The 18,926-nt window shown below is 41.4% G+C and overlaps 1 long non-coding RNA gene and 1 other non-coding gene across 3 annotated transcripts in view; one reads left to right on the top strand and one right to left on the bottom strand.

Annotated features, from left to right (window-relative positions):
• LOC136854753 (uncharacterized) overlaps window positions 1–12,142 on the bottom strand; it is an 89,756-nt gene extending 77,614 nt beyond the window's left edge. Inside the window, exon 1 of one of the 2 annotated variants that reach the window (XR_010857779.1) lies at window positions 11,955–12,142. This is a non-coding gene — a long non-coding RNA (uncharacterized lncRNA). The remainder of the gene's footprint in view (window positions 1–11,954) is intronic. The other variant, XR_010857785.1, reaches the window with a different exon arrangement.
• Window positions 8,742–8,823, top strand: TRNAS-GCU (transfer RNA serine (anticodon GCU)). The gene has a single exon. It is a non-coding gene; the product is annotated as a tRNA-Ser (tRNA).
• Window positions 12,143–18,926: the final 6,784 nt, after the last annotated feature.

Genomic DNA, 18,926 nt, shown 5'->3' with positions numbered 1-18,926 from the left:
TTAACACCATGGAGGATAAGCTATGTAATTACACTAGACAACAATAATTGTACTTCATATATTTTTTACTTCATAAATGGGAGTTTGCTAGAATTTGCTTAGTCAGTGACTGGTTAAGAGAGGGAAACTTGAACATGAAAATGAGAGTTTAAGATGAAAGGAAAGAGAACTGGGAGTAACTATTGCCTTCAGACTTACCGCTGGAATAGATAATGCAATGATCAATTGCATCAGAAGTCCTTGGTCCGTTGGGATAGCAATTCTTCTCCCGAATTCGAAACTGAGACAAAGGTCAAGTGGGCTGCCCGAAACGCTTCTGTTTGGGTCGAGAGCTATGCTGCGTCTGCTCTTTGAAGCTTGGGGATGCTTGGGTCACCACTGGTCTCGGCTCCTCTCACAAGCCAACTTGGTGAGTGCAGTTATCGTCTGTAGAATGACAAAAACTCGCCAGTGCAAAGGTCATAGAAAAGTGAGCTTAAGGTACAATCTAGCTAAGGGTGGTCCTAGCAAAACCTATCCTCTCTTGATATGCCTTTTATACTAAAATTCCTACCCCTTTCGACGGTTGGGCTTTGTGCACAAGTCATGCTCGCTTGCTTCCCTACCTAGTATGCCCTCTCACTTCAACAAAGAGAACGTTTTTTATATTTTGATTAAATCAAGGAAGGGAGGTCGAATGGCGATTACAAATATTTATAATAGCTCCCCCCCCTTACAAAGGCCTTCACTCCCTTTCGGGCGTGAAGGTCTTTACTAAGTAAGCTGTTTGCCTCGATTACTTTACTCTTTTCTAACAAGCATACAATTTCTTACACTAGAATTTGCAATCACAGTAAACAACAATATAAACTAAGGGCTAGCAGGCGTGAAGCCAGGGGTAACCTCAGAGGCTACAAGAGGGCTCCTTACTTCAGCTGCTGCGACAACCAGAGCAAGAGTGGTCTCAACCTCTGAATCCAGGGAGGCCAGTTCCTGGTCTCTCAGAGAAGGTGTAGCGGTTTGGTCCACCAGGGGTTCATCCTCTGGGGATGGATTTGGCGAGGAAGAAGTGCCGGGTGCTGGAGGCTCACAGGTTGCTAAGATTAGTGCTGTGACAGGTCCTGGATCTCCCGGAGGAGGATCCATCCCATGATCTGGATCTGGCATAGGGTCCAATTCTTTTGGTGGTTCAACGTCTGAAACGGACGGAGCGTGGCACTACTCAAGAGCTCGCAAGTGGCACTAGCAGAGATTGCTGGTCAGGCATGCCTGACGAGGGGTCTGGAGGTGCAATACCTCGCAGATGGCTTGAGTTGGGCTGAGACAGAGATTCCTGTCCCAGCTGGAGGTCAGAGACTCTTGGAGAGTCTTGATTTGGGGCGTCTGCTGGGCATCCCTTATTTGGACAGCCCTCCCAATTAGTGGAGTGGCCTGTCACCTTGCACGCTCAACAGCGGTACTGCTTCCCTTAAGTGTCCTTTCATGGAAAGGGAGGACCTCATTGCTGGCCGTCCTTTCGTGGAGAGGGAGGACTAGGCCTGGAATTGCTTTGCATGTGGGCCTTCCACTGACCACTTCATTGGGCAGAAGGTGGTTCTTCTTCTTTCAGTGGCATGCCAGTCAAAGTTACTGTGCTTTGAGTTGGTGATCTGTTGAGGAGGTAGCATAGCTGCGAAGTGGCGTTGGGGAAGGGCTTCCCAAAGGAGGTGGTGACCCAACAGGAAGTCCACTTTGGGCCTGATTCCACTCACCACGCCAAGGCAGTGAGGTAGCGTGCCCCAAGGTGTCATGACTGTGCAAATGGTTTTGGTGTGGCCCTCTACCCATTTCATCTCCCATTGAGTTTTCTCATCAACTGTGGCACTGGCTGGCACTTAGGGCCTGGCAATCAGGCTGACATCGGCTGCAGTGTCTACCATGACCGGTAGGGCCACGGTAGAGGGGTGCCATTGAGATGAACTGGGTATCCAGCCTCTCGGGGTGATGTATCTTCCGCGGCCCAGCCGCGGAGAACGAGGTGCTCATCAAGTTGACGAACTTGGTGGCTGGGACATGCTTTGGGCAGGCCGGATTTCCAGCACTATAGTGGCCGGCAGCGCCACAGGATTGGCAAGAGCCCTTTGTGGGGGCTTGGTGACCTGTGGTGACTGTTGGTGGAGAGGGTTGAGTGGAAGTAGAGGGAAAGGAGTCCTGGTTATAGGCAGTAGACAGCTTATTGGTGCTCAACTTGTAGGGCAATCAGATTCAGTGTTCCCCACCTTCTTACAGTGGGTGCAGGTAGGATTGCTAGGCAGTTCATTCTTCGGGCGAGTCAAGCCTGAGAGGTACCTAGGTGGCACTATGAGCCGCTGAGATGTGCTGTGGGACTGGTTGTAGGTTTCCCATGAACTGGCCATATGGCAGGCTCCCATAAGTTTGGTGGGCTACTTGTCATCAAGGTACACACCAAGGGCCCCAGGCACACATTGGAAAAGATCCTCCAGCATGGTCCAATTGAATAGGTCTTTGAATGTAGTGCACAACAGGGAGTTGAACCAGCAGATACCGGACTGGGTCTTGTGACAGGTCCATTCCGTCCAGAACCAGCCAACTTCCTTGGCAAGACCTCAGAACCAATGTCTCCATTTCTCTGGGGTTTTTTTCATAGGCTTTCGTTATGACCCTATGAACTTCTACCATGTCGTCTCTTTGACTCTTTTCCAGTGAGCAGAGGACTGCCTTAGCTTTTTCTTCCATGTGCTTGGCAAGCACTAAGGCCCTCTCTGTCTTGGTGGTGTTGTAGTTTTCAAAGAGCAACTCTATTTCTTCCAACCATGCTTCTGGCTCTTCCTCAGTCCACTTGGGGACTAGGGGACTAATGCTTGAAATCAGAGCATTTGGTGCAGCAGGTGTGGGGTTGGAGGCTTGCTGGATAACCATAGCTTCAGCACTTTCCTTTCTTGCCTTCTCCAGCCTCAGCTCCTTTTCTTTGAGGGCTAATTCATGTTGTCTTCTCCTCTCTTCTCTTGCATCCTCCAGACACCTCTGTTCTTCATACTTCCTCTGTTCCTCAGCATACTTCCTCTGTTCTTCAGCATACTTCCTCTGTTCTGCTTCATACTTCCTCTGTTCTGCTTCATACTTCCTCTGTTCCTCTTTTTCCTTCCACAGTTCTGCTCTTTCTTCCCTCTCTTGCTTGGCCAAGTCATCCATCTGTTCCTTGACCCACTTGGCGAGTTCTTGTCCCATGAGACCTGCCTCCTTCCCCAGATCCATGAAGGCTCCGTAATGTTCTGTCACCATGGTTCTGGTAGGTAATGGCGTCTACTTGGGTTGACTGGACGACTCTGCAATTGAGGAAGTGTCCCTCAGATTTGGGTGACACTTCGGTGGTGTGGCACCTTTTTAATAAGGCGGCACTGTGGCTGAGTGTGCCATGCAAAGGTCACACTGATGGCACTCTGTATCTCTAGGTAAAGGTGTAGCTTCTCGAGGTAAAGGTGTAGCTTAAGTAGTCACAAAGAACTTTTTGTCTTTGGTGGCACTATGGTGCCAGTGCATTCCTAGGAATCAACATTCTCTTGGAGTACAACTAATTGTACTAAAGGGAAAATGTACTCTGCTCAAGCAGAGGGTGACTAATAAGTAGGAGAGAAAGGAAGGTAAGAAGAAACAAATGGGTAAGCGCTTCAGTTTGTGATAGTGCCTCAGATTAGTGGCACTGTGGAAAAGAAAAATCAATTTTGGTTGCTTTGGCCCTCGTGGGTGACTAGTTCCTAGTACCAGCTGTGCTCCTTCCTTTCATGCGGAGCAAGGATTTTATGCTTAAGTCTGGATAAAAGACCCCACTTGTGGCAGACAGTTTTCAATAACTGTGGTTAATCTTAACTTATCCTCATCTATCTGCAGGACAGAGGTGTTTCTTTTTATTTGTTTTATTTTAATTAATTATTCCTATGTCGGCCTGTTCTTTCAATGAAGACGGTGCACATACACTTCTGAGTTCTCTTAGAAGCTTACGTAAATGGATAAAAGAAATGGAAGAGAGAGAGAGAGAGAGAGAGAGAGAGAGAGAGAGAGAGAGAGAGAAAAGTAAAGTATCCAGCAAGCGAAGTTTGCACTGCCTAAGTAAATAAGGGAAATTGTAAATGCACTCTAGCAGGTTTCTTTTTTTTTAAATACTTCTTGCCTTGGCTATGTTGGGTAATGGGTTGTCTTGCCAATATTAGCATGCCCTATTAACACTGTTTTCTTAATTCTTAGGCTGATAAATATGGTTAAATTATGAGTTCCCCCTATTTTTTTTCTTTTATATAATTCACTGCAAAAGTGTATATTTGTATAGGAACTTTTGCTACATTTCCTAAATAAATTATTCCCTGACTAAGTTATTAACTTTCTTTTACCTGTTGCATCAAATCCTATACCTAGTTTTCCCTTTAATTGAAGTATATTTTTTTCTAATTATTATTATTATTAAAATAGTTTAACCAGACCATAGATTTGCGAGTATGGTAGTGCGCAAGACAAAGTAGTTTGCTAAGTCAAGCAGATGAGGCAGACATTATTCGTGACGTCACACAGGTAAACAACAACAACAACAAAGTCTTAAGATGGCGGCTACTGGCTCGCACACAACCCCTTCTTAAGATGGCAGATGGGTCACGTGACCACACACAGCTGATGGTTCAAAACACGACTTTACTGGGAGCAAGTGGGGGGAGGATGCCAACTGGTGGAGGAATACACGACCTCACACCTTTCTTTGTTATGTTATTACAATGCAAAAGAACAAAACACTTGAATTCCTCTTACCAAACAAATGAAGCTTATGTGGGAATGCCAGTTTTAACTTATAATACCACAAATGCAAGTTACTTTACGTTATAAAGACGGAAAACGAATTTGTTATGATTCATCTTTTTTTCATTTTTTGGCACCAAACTTAAATCCTGCAACTGCCTGCCATACTTACTGCGGGCCCTTCACAATACTGGCCTGATTTTCGTTAATGTAAAAGGCAAATTATGAAATTAAACACTGATACCGTTCATTTGCGATATTAATGGCAAAGAAATTGAGTATGATTTCGCACAAGGGAAAGTAATTCTCTTCGTGATGCTCAATCAGTGGCCTTCTCTCTAGGGCTGACATGGTTGCTGCTTTGTAAGAAATATCCTATGGACTTGTAAATTGTCCATCCTATCTTACGTTAAATAACAAAGGGAAAGAAGCCGGAGTTTACAAGATACCGTGTAGCAATTGTAATGACATTTACGTAGGGGAGACAGGTAGATCGCTCTTGCAAAGAATAACAGAGCACAAAAGATCAGTACGTTACGCTTCGGAGAGTTCGGGGAGAGTTCGGGGATTTTCCTACATATCAGAAATACAGGACATGTCATAAACTGGAGTGGGGCGGAGCTGGTTTTCAAAAGTAGCTGTCCGTACAAAAGAAAGATGCTGGAATCTGCTATCATGAATCAAACCAACAATATGAACTTGTCAGGAGGGCATTGGAAATCGGACGACATCGACGCTTTAATCCTCAGACCGCTCCTGAAGAAGATGTCCCAGGAAACGCGACCTCCAGAATCGTCGCCAAACGGGAGTTAATGAGGCCAAAAACCACTAGGGAATTGGTTATTCTCCTCCTTCTTAAGAAACAGTCATCTTCATACCATCGGAGACTTAATGCCACACCTATATGCTTTGTATATATACCCTTGTAACATTTCATCTGTCCATATTCTACCAGTGAACAGGGGCACAGAAGCAGGTGCCTGAAATATATGGTTGCAACGTTTAAATAGTGTTTTATGGGCCTTCTTATATTTATATTACACTGTGGTATTACAGGAAAAGACATTCATATATATATACTGTGTATGTGTGTCTTTCTTCTTTTTTCTTTTAACGTGCTTTTATTCCCATTTTTGTATGGGGTAAGCACGATGCCTTCTTTTGAAGGACTTTTTGATTTGGCTTTGGGGTAGACCTGTGGTCTCGATCGGCTGCCCTGCCTGACATCGCTAGACCCCGAATGCACGTATGTTTCATGTATCATACCAGACCCAACGCCCTTTCTTCCCAGCAGCGAAGTTATTGCGCTGGTATGGCGAGAGTTCGAGACGTGTGAGATGTTTGTTATGTTTTTTTTAGAAGGTGTTGTAGTGGCTTTGTTTTGTGTGTGTATTTAGTCTGTAACATCCATTTGCTTTTTAAGCAAACCTATCCGTTGATTACATATATAATCCCGGGATGTCTACACGGATAGCAAAGTGTCTGCCTCTCCGATCAGCCGGCTTATGGATTGAACCCGCGCCACAGACCTCTCACTAAGTCCGAAGCTGCTGCTGTAACCGACTGAGCCATCGAGGCTCTATATACTGTGTATATGTATATATATATATATATATATATATATATATATATATATATATATATATATATATATATATATATATATATATATATATATATATATATATATATATATATATTCATGATATTACCTTGTAATACATATATCCTCCTATAATTTTGACATATTTACTTTTTCATGTGTTATGTATAATGATAATGATTGTTAAAGTGTCATATTTAGTTTGGCATCAGATCTCAAAAGAACTAATGATTAAGTAACTTGATAGCGTAATTTAGAATTGGTAATATAATTTTAATAGTAACGTAGAACGAATAATATCTTTCTTGGTAAAAGCGTAGTATGTGAACACGTGTGTGTGTCCAGCAGAGACTTGTTTCATTTCAATTGTCATCATTTAAGATAAGAGCGAGTGCTTTGTTTTGGGTTAGTGATGACAGGTTGCGAAAACAAACACCGATTCGTCCCATACAGGCTCGAGACGAGTGATTTCATGTTGTTACATGCATTGTTCGAGTCACGTACGCCACTTTGAGAGACAGAATACGTGTCTTGATCAATTACGTCATGTTTTGTAAGATTGCATTCAAAACGTTTTGCTGAGATGACGTCATTCTCCTTCTAGAAGCTTCTCTTTTGTATCTCGAACCCAAAATGCTTTAATGACGTCATGTAATTGTTTCACGTGTTACTGGAATTCTACAATTTGTTTCATTCTGATTTCTGAAACCAGTCGAATTGGTTCTCTCTCTCTCTCTCGTTCTTAGAAAGAGATTATTTTAACGTAGTGTTTTGTGGTCACATATTAGCATTAACTTTTGAGATCTGAATTTAGTAAAGTTATTTAGTTCGTAACGGCGCCTGATAAAAAGTGTGTTTTGTGTAAGGTAACGTGAATTTTACTTATTAATACCAAGGTATGATAAGTTAGGAAATTTTGGCCAAGTGAATTCATTATTGATAAATCTTATGTGTATTTTTGTGTGTTTTTCTATTTACAATCTCTTTATATTTTCACATTTTTTATGTTTGTGATGTAACATTTATTTACATAGCATTTTAAATATTTCTTGGTAATTTAACATTGCATACGTAATTTAACATTGCATTTTTGATTTAATATTTCATTCATTTAAGATTTTCTTTTCAAATCTTGAGTAATTCTTGATAGTTTAAATTTTGCTTGATTAATTTAAATTCCTGATAAAGTTTTTGTGAATTAGTTTTGTTTCATAATTTAATTCAAGAATTAATTGAGTGTTGTGTTATTTTCAAGTAATAAGAAATTTTTCAGATTGTGAATTCTAGTTATAAACTTTGAATATGAAAATAATTTTTGTATTTAACATTTTTAGAAAAACAGTGTTTCATTTATTGATCACCAGTGAATAGGATTGATTGTGTGTGCATAAGGCAAATTGATAAACATGTTTTGTTCTTTTAGTTTTGCTAAAGTGAATTAAGACCAGGGAAACAGAGTTTTTTGATGGAGTGATGCACTTCTACTCTACAATATTTCTAGTTTAATTTTTGATACCTCACACACATTCTGATAGACTTAGTTTGATTTTTCAAGTGATTGATAAATAAGTTTTTTCTTAAGGGATCACTGTTACCTTTAGAGTACTCAGTTGTAATAATTAATGTTATGAGAGTTCAGGTATCTGGCTGAAGTGAGGTATATTTTTGAATTTTGAGATTAGTTGTGTAATAACCAGGTACTTGATATGCATCGTGACAATATATATATATATATATATATATATATATATATATATATATATATATATATATAAAATAATGTGTATATATATATATATATATATATATATATATATATATATATATATATATATTATATACTGATATATATATATATATTTACTGTATATATATTATATATATTTATATATATTGACATTGCTATTTGTATTTCACAGGGAGAACTAACTACATCAAGCACTTGTGTCTTGTCAGTTTTCTTTGGTATCAGACAGTTACTTTTACAAATGCTGAATTATAAAGACATATTTGAAAAATTATTTATTTAGATAACGGTGAATTACAACTTTGTGAATTGTTTTCTTAAAGAAATCGATAAATATTGGACCTAGGAGTGCGGTTGCTACCCCTACAGATGCTGGTATCTGTTTACGCCTGTGTCTGTGAATGTTGGATACGGGAGCAATCCACAGACCTACTAATGCAGCACCACCCAGATAATGCATCTTTTCTGGACTGACTGACCTTATATTTTCCACATACTGAGGTGCACAGACACACGCGTACACGCACGCACATTAAGGCTATACCTTGTAGGAAAACCTTCATTTAGGTTTGCTTAAAAAAAAAAAAATAAATTGATCAAACTTATTACGAGGAAACACCGATATTCCATGACGAGGTGGCCGAGTGGTTAAGGCGTTGGACTGCTAATCCAATAGGGTCTCCCTGCGTGGGTTCGAATCCCATCCTCGTCGTAAGAATGATTTTCTAGAGGATGATTGTCAACGCTCTATATTTAGTCTCTCTAACACACCGCTGCGTTTTTTACTTTCATGCATATATATATATATATATATATATATATATATATATATATATATATATATATATATATATATATATATCTTCTTTATCTTCAGCTTTTCCCATCTTTATATGGAGTCGCTGTTTGTTATTAGTCTTCTCCATCTTCTGTGATCATGCACCATTACCTCCCTCACGTTCTTCTCCTGCATGTCCCTGTTAACTGTGCCTCTCCATCTCATTCTTGGTCGACCTCTCCTCCTTGTTCCAGGCACTTCCATATTCATGGTTCTTTTACATACAGATTCCTCCTCTCTTCTCATAACATGTCCAAACCATTGTAATCGTCTTTGTTGCAGCTTCTTTGATATTTCTGTAACTTTCACCGTCCCTCTTATGAAGTCATTCCTTATCCTGTCTCTATACATTCGAGAAGTTAAGAGGGCATTGTGGCTATTAGAATTTTACATATAGATACATTGTTTTGTAAACTGCGTCAGCTATGACCAACATCCTTTTTTTTTTTTTTTTTTTTTTTTTTTTTTACGATAAGGACGGGATTGTTACTAGAACCCAGGCAGGTAGACACGTTTGCAGTAGCAGTCAAACGCTTTAACCATTCAGCCACCTCTTCATGAACAACCACATTGTTCCCGCAATAAATTTGACCAGATTATTTATTTTTAAACAACCATAAATGAAGGTTTTCCTACAAGGTTCAGCCTTAGTGCTTTTCAAAGTGCAGGAGCAAGTTAGCTACACGCGTATACAAATCCGTATCAGTATGGTATGTACAGAAGTACAGACTGGTATAAATACATTCATTATAGCCTATGCACAAATGCAGTGCATATTTCACCTTGAGAATTTATAAGGGAAAAGGAACAAAAATATAACACGACACAATATTTAATTTTTAGTTATAATGGTGAACTGTAGGGGGTGAGAGGCCGTGCCAGCACAATGCCTTTTCCCCTTTACCACCACTTATCCCTAATATAATCAGGTGCGGGACAGGTAGAGGTATTTAATAAATAAAAAAAAGAAAAAATAAGCTAGCAGAGAATAGTACATAAATATTGGCGAGTTTTTCAGATTCACTGCTTCCTGCAGCATAGAAAAGGCTTAGAGGGTGATGAGAAGGTATTCGTCTTTTTGATAAGACGTTGATACCCTCAGGTATCAACTACTAAACTGACATATCTTTACATGTGATGGACTCTTGTTCTTTCCACTTTTATCATATCAGTTACTGTGTTGATTGGGCGAGTAAAAGATTAATGACTGATACAAAATCTGGAATACAAAAAAATTAGCTCATATTTTTTTCAGGTAAGTTTAGGTAAGTTACATAAATGCGCATATATACGAGTATATATATATATATATATATATATATATATATATATATATATATATATATATATATATATATATATATATATATATATATATATATATATATATATATATATATATATATATATATATATATATATATAATACATACACACACACATATATATATATATATATATATATATATATATATATATATATATATATATATATATACATATATAGTGCAATTAAAACACAGGAAGATGGATAAGGTAGCTGGTATAAAGATGGGAGAGAAAAAGATGACAGGTGATTAATAATAGTTGGATGAAGGCGAGGAGTTCATCCTCACCTTCATGCAGCTATTATTAATCATCTGCCATCTGTTTCTCTCTCATCTTTATACCACCTGGGCATTGCTGAACGTTTAGAAATATTTGGAGAGAGAGAGAGAGAGAGAGAGAGAGAGAGAGAGAGAGAGAGAGAGAGAGAGAGAGAGAACACTCCTCGCAGAATTATAAAGAAGTTAAAACCGGGTCGCTTAAACTCGCCGTCAAACAAATATATAGTCAGCGATATTAAACTTAAACTTTAATTATAGTTACGGAAACCACCTTGGTCTGACGCCAAATAAGCAGCCTATCAATTTCTGTGGCGTAAATCCCTCGTAGACGTCGTTAAATCGATTATTTATCGGACCGACGGGTTACTAGGCCTACATGTAGAATTAGTCAAATTTTGATCAGGCGTAGGCAATTAACAAAGCCTTATTCATTATTAAACCGATCATATTCGGATGATTTGGGACTTAAATCCTACTCCCGTACACTCTGCGCCCCGAAGTCTTGTTACTGACACCAATGTTACTCGTCACTCTGTCGTTTCCTTTTTACACTTTTCCTGTGGCTTCCGTCGACTTCTAGACGTATGGGTCTAATACAACTACAACGTCATGACAGGGTCACTGCAGTACATATAGTGTCTACAACTAAATCACACTTTAGCTTCCAATCAATATACACCCTATAAATGAAGAAATATCCAGCGCAGGAGAGATCTAGTCATATTAATCATATTATGGTAATTCTCGCCATAGGCTATACCAGGTCGGAGCAACATCAAAGACCTGTTCTCCCTTTTAATACTTTAGTATGACGGTAAAATGATTGTCGCAATTGTCAAATTAATAGGGATAAATGATGAGACAAGTAAGAGTCTAATTGAAAACTTGCTTTGAGGCAACGTCCGTTAAATAAAAAAAAAGCCTAATGGCAGATGTAATTTCAGAAAATTGAATTCTGTTGATCATCCACGCCAACGGAATAACATTAAATCACTCTCCCGACATCAACAAACTATCATGAAGAGCATTGGAAACTGGAAGACGAGGCTTTTGCAAGTATGCTATAGTGATTAGCTCTCTCACAGTTAACAAAAATTTTTACCAACTGTATGGCACACAGTAGGCCTATTATCATAATAAACTATCTACTGTAATATCAAATCGCCTGGATTGTGATGGTCTTCCCGATACCCTACGTGGGTAAAATATCATTTAATAGGCTACCACTAATTAAAGCACGAGCTACAAGTAGGAACTGACCAATCCTACTGAAATCACCCACCCAAAGTTCATCAGTCGTTTTTGAATTCCCAGATGGTGAAGTTTCCTGTTATAGCCTAGAAAGTAACACTTCCAATAAAACAAATACAAACTAATATGTTACTGTGCCTTCCTTACCTTAAATATCTTGTTCCAAAACCAAATTGTATCACTTCCCGGCACACGAACACACACAAAAAGGAAAACCTCATGCATTAAGCTGACGTTTCTTGGTGTGGTTTCTCAGCCGCCATCCACTTGTATTATTTCAAAAAGCAATTGCAAACAAAACCTCGTTGATTACCGAGGTTTTGAGACCACGCTTTGCTGTGGGTTGATCAAAGAAAACGTAACATTTAAAGAAAACGTATACAATTAATCACGGGTAACATAAGAATATACTGTAAAAAATACCTTGACTTGGTCATACTTAAACAAAATTTTAAATAATGGTAAAACTGAATTAATAGATACATAAAAACATGAATTTTGAGACAAAAAATTACAAACCTTAAAAAGGCAAATACAACAGATTAGTAACGAATATGCACTGAGAATAAAAAGGAATAGCGAGATAAAATATCTTTTTAAAGATATTTCTTCTTTGACTTCTCCCAAGCGACCACAGTGAATTTTTTAAAAAGTTTCAATTTTCCCTAATACATTATTTTCTAGCTTTCTTACATCTGATTTATAAATGATATTCTAATGAGAAAAGAGCATTTGCTTGCAACGTCGAAAGACTAGGTCCAAAGGTGTTGCAGGATTATTTTGACTAGACAATCATGTTTTTTTTGGCACGAAACTGATTCTTGGTTCCTTGTCACTCACTCTAGGTCCAAAATCCTGTTGTGTCAATCTGTTATTAATCTTAGTGTGACCAGCCTAGACCTGTTGTGTCAACCTGTTATTAATCTTAGTGTGACCAGCCTAGACATACAATTTTGAATGTTCATATCCAATTATTTAATGGGTATTTTGCAGGGTGTAAAACTGCTAATAAACATAATGGTTACATACTAAATGTGAGATCCAACATTTGAAAATTATGTAGTGTGTACTGACCTTTCAGCCACTGAAATAAACTATGGGAGCTTCAGAGATGGTGCCCAAGATTTATAGGGCTAAAATCATACCCAACACATGACCTAGATATTGTTTTCTCACATGTAAAATAAAAATCACTAAATCACCATTACCTAGAATTAATGTTCAAGTTGAGATTGTTATTGCTGTTATTATCCAGAATATGAACCCTATTCAAATGGAACAAGGCCACAAGGGTCACTGACATGAAATACTGCAATTTTTGAAAGTAAATTGTATTTTTCCTAACTATACAAACCTAAGGTCCTTTAGATTAAGAAGCGGGACACATTTGTTAAACTCTTGAACAAGTTGGTTAAGCAGTAACTATGGTCAGGTAGACGGGAATGCCCGCCTGCCTGGATATAAACATTCCACTTTGCCTTTCGGTACAGGTTCAGATTGAGGGGTGGTATGAGGCGGGCATAAAATGTAAAGTAAAGGACCTCAGGTTTGTATAGATAGGAAAAATACAATTTAATTTCAAAATTTTTAATTTGTTCTGACACGATATACAAACCATCGGTCCTTTACATTAGGGAGACTCACTAGTTGGAGGGAGAAATATGAGTGAGTCTCTTGAACTGACTGGAGTTCTGCACACCTGGGCTACTCCTCCTGGTCGGAAGAGCGAGGAGGAATACCATGCCTCTGACATACTGATTGGAGTGTAGGAACTGCAAGATCAAATGTCAGACACTGGACCTTTTCGCATGAGTGAGGAAACGTAACTCATACGAAATAGGCTGGAAGAATATTAGAATGGGTGGCAGTCAGGAAAACCCGACATAAGGTTCCCTTATTGCCAGTCTCTCCTCCCTCCCCTTGCTAGAGGAAGGAGTGGAATTGCTTCTACGATTCTAGAAGAAAAATAGAATGGGTGCTCTCGATGTGTAGTCTTACCGCATCAGATGCCAGATCCAGCAAGTATTGGTTCGAGTCCTACTCTCATCCCAAAGGTGAAGTAGAAGGACGGGGAAGGAGGAGGAAGAGAGGCCAGTCACTCTCGGTATCCTTCTCACTTCCAGAACCAACACCTTAGGTGAGATGCTACTGGTCGTCTTGAAGGAGCTGGGTAAGAAAACACAACTTGTTGAGCAGCCACCACAGGGCCAAGGAAAAAAGGTTCCAAGGGCCTGTGGGCAAGACCACAGGAAGAAAAGTGTGTGGTCTATGAGACCACATCTTGCTTCCAGACCGACAGAAACTTCTGGAATGTGAGGGATGGACCAAGCCATTGACTTACAAGCAAGGACCACGGTGGCTGCCGAAACTCTCCACCCCTCAGGGACTGCAAGGGTTGCGAGTGATGAAGATTATTCATTGGGGAGCCACGGTCCTGTCCCAGTGATCCCCACGCTTACGAATTGGCACGAAGTTCTCCGAAAAACGAGGGCAATCGCAACTTTGAAGAGGAAGACCCTCACTGCTTCTGAAGCATAAAACTCCTGTACCTCTCTCCTTGGAGGGAGACCCTGACAGATCCCAAAAAACCCTCCTCCGCTAAGTGGTTGTACTACGAGACAATCAGAGGACCCAGACCCAAAGCACGCCAGGCAGCCGAACTCCGAAGACAAATTCGTCGGAGCTCTTTCTGTCCGTCTCGTGCCTCTCAGAACAACCGAGAAGAAAAGAGAATGGATGAGGAGAAAGAGTACCCCTAACCCCCTACCTGTCCTGCCAGTAAGACCAACAGGAGAGGTGGACCGTGACTGATAATCAACAGGAGATTACTGCCACACAGGGGAGGAGAGTACTTGTGCTGTGGCAAAGTGCTTTCCTGGGAAGAGCAGAAAGTTCACTCAAACAGAGCTGAGAACCCAATTCGGAAAAACTGAGCGGGGCCGAGGTGAGCCGCACCAAATCAAGCCAATCACGCGAACGCAATCCAGAGGGTGGTATGCGGTGAACTGGGAGGCAGGCAGGGCGTGGCGAGCCAAGCCGAGCCAGTCTCGCAAACGCGACCAGGGGATGGGTGGGGTGAGCAAGCTGAGCGAGCCAAGCCGATTGCATGAACACAATCGAAACTGGAAAGGGCGAAACTCGTCTGCCGTGAACTAGCGCTAGTTTCCCTAACCCTAAACTCCTTCAAGGCCGAGGCCCCTCGAGAAGAAGGTTTAAAGGGGAATTCTGTGTCTGTTATCCTGCATGCTCGAACCCTAAGATTCAAGACACAAGGATGAAACCCAGCCAAGCAACCGAAGCAGCTGGCAGGCAGTACTGAAACACCTGGCGTCTCGGCACTTTCTCTCGTCCGTTTCCTCTCATCAAGAGAGCGCTTGTGATTCATATAATTCAAGTGACCTACGAGACTCCCAAAAATCGGGAGCGGCTGCTTTCGGTTTCCTAAGAAATCAAAAAGAGCCAGGCACAGAACCAGTCTTAGACACAGACTTCTAAGACTGGCAACGAGGGCGGCCGAGGCCGCGCTCTCGTGGCCCCCGAAACACCAGGCCTCACAGGAAGAGCCAAAAAAGAGAAACTTGCCTCCCAGAAGAGAGTCAGTCCCTTAGAAGTCCCACAGGAATCCCGAAGGGAATCTCTTTCCTGCTTCTTCTGGTGTTCGAGCTGATAGGATCGAGACACCAGGCTGGGAACCCGACCGAGCACTGGTAAGCACTTGGGGAGCGCTTGTAGTGTTGGCAGGAAGAGCTGAGACACCTGGGTGCTCAGCCCTTTCTCTCACACTGCTCCCGAACTGGGCCGGGGAGAGTACTCTCCAGACCAGATTGGGATACTTGATACTCCACAGAATCTCGAGCACTCGAAGCGGCTGCGAACAAGCGGCCGGAGCAGCGCCCATCTTAGAGGCGGAACCTCTAGGACTGGAAACGGGACTGCAAACCGAGGTCTGCATGCCCGCGGCTCCTGAAACACAAAACCCAGGGGTATGAGAATCTGTTCCCTAACCCGAAGGTTGGGAAGAGCCAACGAGAGAACCACTGCCCCCTCAGAAGGAGGCAGTCCTTAGACGTCCAAGGGCATTAAGGGGAAAGAAGCAGCCTTCTTCTCCTTCAGCTGACGGAGGTCTATCCGGTTCCTGGGACCCCCTTGAACCTCGGGAGAGGAAGGGAAGAGGCAGCAGAAGACAAAATCAAAGATAAGTTGAAGAAGACGGTGGCTATTTCCACACGGCGACTTCCTTCACCTTCACTCTGACATCTTCTACAGGATGGTGGACACGAAACATCATAACCTCCAGGGCAGCTAGGCAGGATTACAATGGAAGCAGCCCAGGACAAAACCACCAGGAGAAGCAGCAGGCACAAACAGGACAGCCGATTCAGGAGCTACGGAAGTGGTTCGGAAGGCGGAGCTACAGCAACGGCCAGGAACGTCACATGAAAGTCACCAGCAGCGACAGGAACGATCAAGACGGCTGTGGCAGGAGACCAGGAAGAGCTGCCCAGAGACTTCGTTGAGTCAAGAGGAAACAGCAGGAGCAGATGGACCACAGATACGCCAGAGGTAGTGCCACAGCATACATGAAGGCCAGCAATGACAGTGATCGATCCACATTGGCGGGAACAGAGTCAGAACAATCCCGACGTGGAGCTATGCCATTCCAACCAGGTACCGTGGTCGATCCCAAAGCAACACTGAACGAACGTTGGGACTCCTTCATGCAAAGATATCCCAACTGAGATATCCAGCCAGTTACTACTGTTCCTGCGATGCTCACTGCCAACCTGAAAGAAAAAGCAAAGATGATTAGTAGAGGGAGACTCATCTCGCTCCGAGGGGAACTGCCCTATGCAGCGAGAGGAGGCCCCTTAGAAGAGGTCACCTGACCACCCGCGGCTCTGAGGGCTAAGAAGAGAGATCTCTACTGAAGGAGAAATAAGGAAGAACCCACAGGGAGAGAGGAGGAAGGAGGGGAGGCCACCAAGGGCGCAGTGGAAGCGAAACTTACTGACAACACCCGCAACCTTCCCCCCCCACAAAGCAACTCTCTACAGCGCAGGAGGCAAAAACAATACTCAGCACAAGCAGAAAGGAAGTAGTCATGCCCTTGTGCATGGAGGGCAGGAGCCCAAGAAGGAGAGTGAACTCTTATGTCCCGATCAATGTATGGGAGCGAAGACATTACGTCCCAATCTAATACTCCGAACATACAGGGGAACACCCCTCTAAATATGCCCTTGGCCATCAAACCCAAGACCCAGATGCAGGGGAACAATGGCTTATGCAAGGCTATCACAAATTGTGGGTTTGCATTAATAAATATCAAACACGCAATATACCCCTGTATACACAAAAGTACAGAAAGACCCCACCAAGATAATAAAGAGCTTAACGACAATCAAGCAAAGAGATCCGAACACACGTCTGCAACGCATGATGGCCGAAAGCAAACTGGAATGTTTACAGCCAGGCAGGCAGGTATTCCCACCTACCTGATGGTAGTTATTGCCTAACCACCTTGTTCAAGAGTTTAACAGCTGTGTCCAGCTTCCTAATGTAAAGGACTGATGGTTTGTATATCATGTCGGAACAATCAAGCTTCCAAATATGGTGTTTATTTGAAAGTAACAGAAGGTCATAGGAAGTACAGAAAGAAGAGATCAGTTATTAGAAAAGTAAAAATAATTTAACAAAAATCATAAATAAACAGATAAATACGTAACTAATTATAAAATGCTGAGAATTGCTTTAGGGTAGTAATGCTACATTGCATGTTCATTTAAACTCTGAGGTTACAATTACGTAAACATTGTCAGGGAGATGAAGGATAGTAAACATTCTAGCTGACACTAAATCCTTTGTCTTGTTTTGTGCCATTCATGTTGTAAAGTGAATCACTTTTAAGGACTCTCACCTAACAAGTAAGCTTCAACTTTTTTGTTTACTCTTATCATGATAATTAAATTTATGTCAAGCTTTCCTATATGGGAATTAAGCCTGATATGAGATCTTCCAACTCTCCTGTTTTGTGTGTTTCTGACTGAATTTCCATATGGCCCATGGGGTGCTGAAATTAATTTTGTAACAATTGTTAGTAGAGGGTGGAAAGTAAGATGGAAAAAAAAAGAATATGAACGGAGGTACAGTAAAAGGGTTGCAGCTAGGGGCAGAAGGAATGCTGCAAAAAACCTTACATAATGCCTACAATGCACCACATGAGGTGCACCAATGGCACTAACCCCTTATGGGTGGCCTTCTGCTACTCCATCTTTTGACATTTCTCCAACTGAAGATTTCTCTCTCCCTTGCCATCACATGGCAAAAAACCATCTCATTCTCATGAATCTCAGCATTTTGTGATCATAATTACACCTTTTCTTAATTCAACTTTAACTTTCCACGCTGCACAGAGACAATGTCTCCGTTGAGTAAAGTACTGGTCTCACTTATTCTTTGCTTTGTTTACTGCAGAGATATATTTACTTAAAATGATAGCCCACAATCTTTCTACTTCATCCAGGTAGTTGCTACTTTTAACTCAACACCCTCTTAAGTGCCAGTTTCACTCTCCAGTACAATAACATTACGTTCATGGATAGGCCAGTGCTGAGAGAGAGATAATTACAGGTATGAAAGCAGATTCATGTACACTGTACTGCACATATCATAGCACTCTGTTCACTGGAATACATCTCAGGACATTGTGAATGAATTTTAATGAAATCTTATGGAAAATGGGTTAGACTCATAAAGAATTCTCAGACTTTGACAGATTCATATCCAGATGTGCATCTGAATGTGGATCCAGGTTTTATCACTTGATTTGAAATGGAATTCTGCAAAAGGTGGGCTATGGGCCAAGGAATGGGAATGGGATAAAGAATTTATGACAAAGGTCAAGCACTGGGACCTATGAGGTCATTGTGCTAAAACAATTGTTAGGACAGGGTGCAAAGCAAGTTGAAAGCAAGATAATAAGAACATTGGTACAGTATAAGGAATGAAAGGGGTTGCAGCTAAGGGCCGAAGACACACTGCAAAGAACCTTAAGCAATGCCTACAGTGCAATGGGTGAGGTACACTGATGGCCCTACCTCCCTACGGGGTGGGCCAAGGAAC

The sequence above is a fragment of the Macrobrachium rosenbergii genome, chromosome 3 (genome assembly GCF_040412425.1).
Source record: "Macrobrachium rosenbergii isolate ZJJX-2024 chromosome 3, ASM4041242v1, whole genome shotgun sequence".
In the NCBI taxonomy this organism is placed as follows: domain Eukaryota; kingdom Metazoa; phylum Arthropoda; class Malacostraca; order Decapoda; family Palaemonidae; genus Macrobrachium; species Macrobrachium rosenbergii.
Note: the sequence above shows the minus strand (reverse complement) of the source record. Positions and strands in the feature narration are given on the sequence as shown.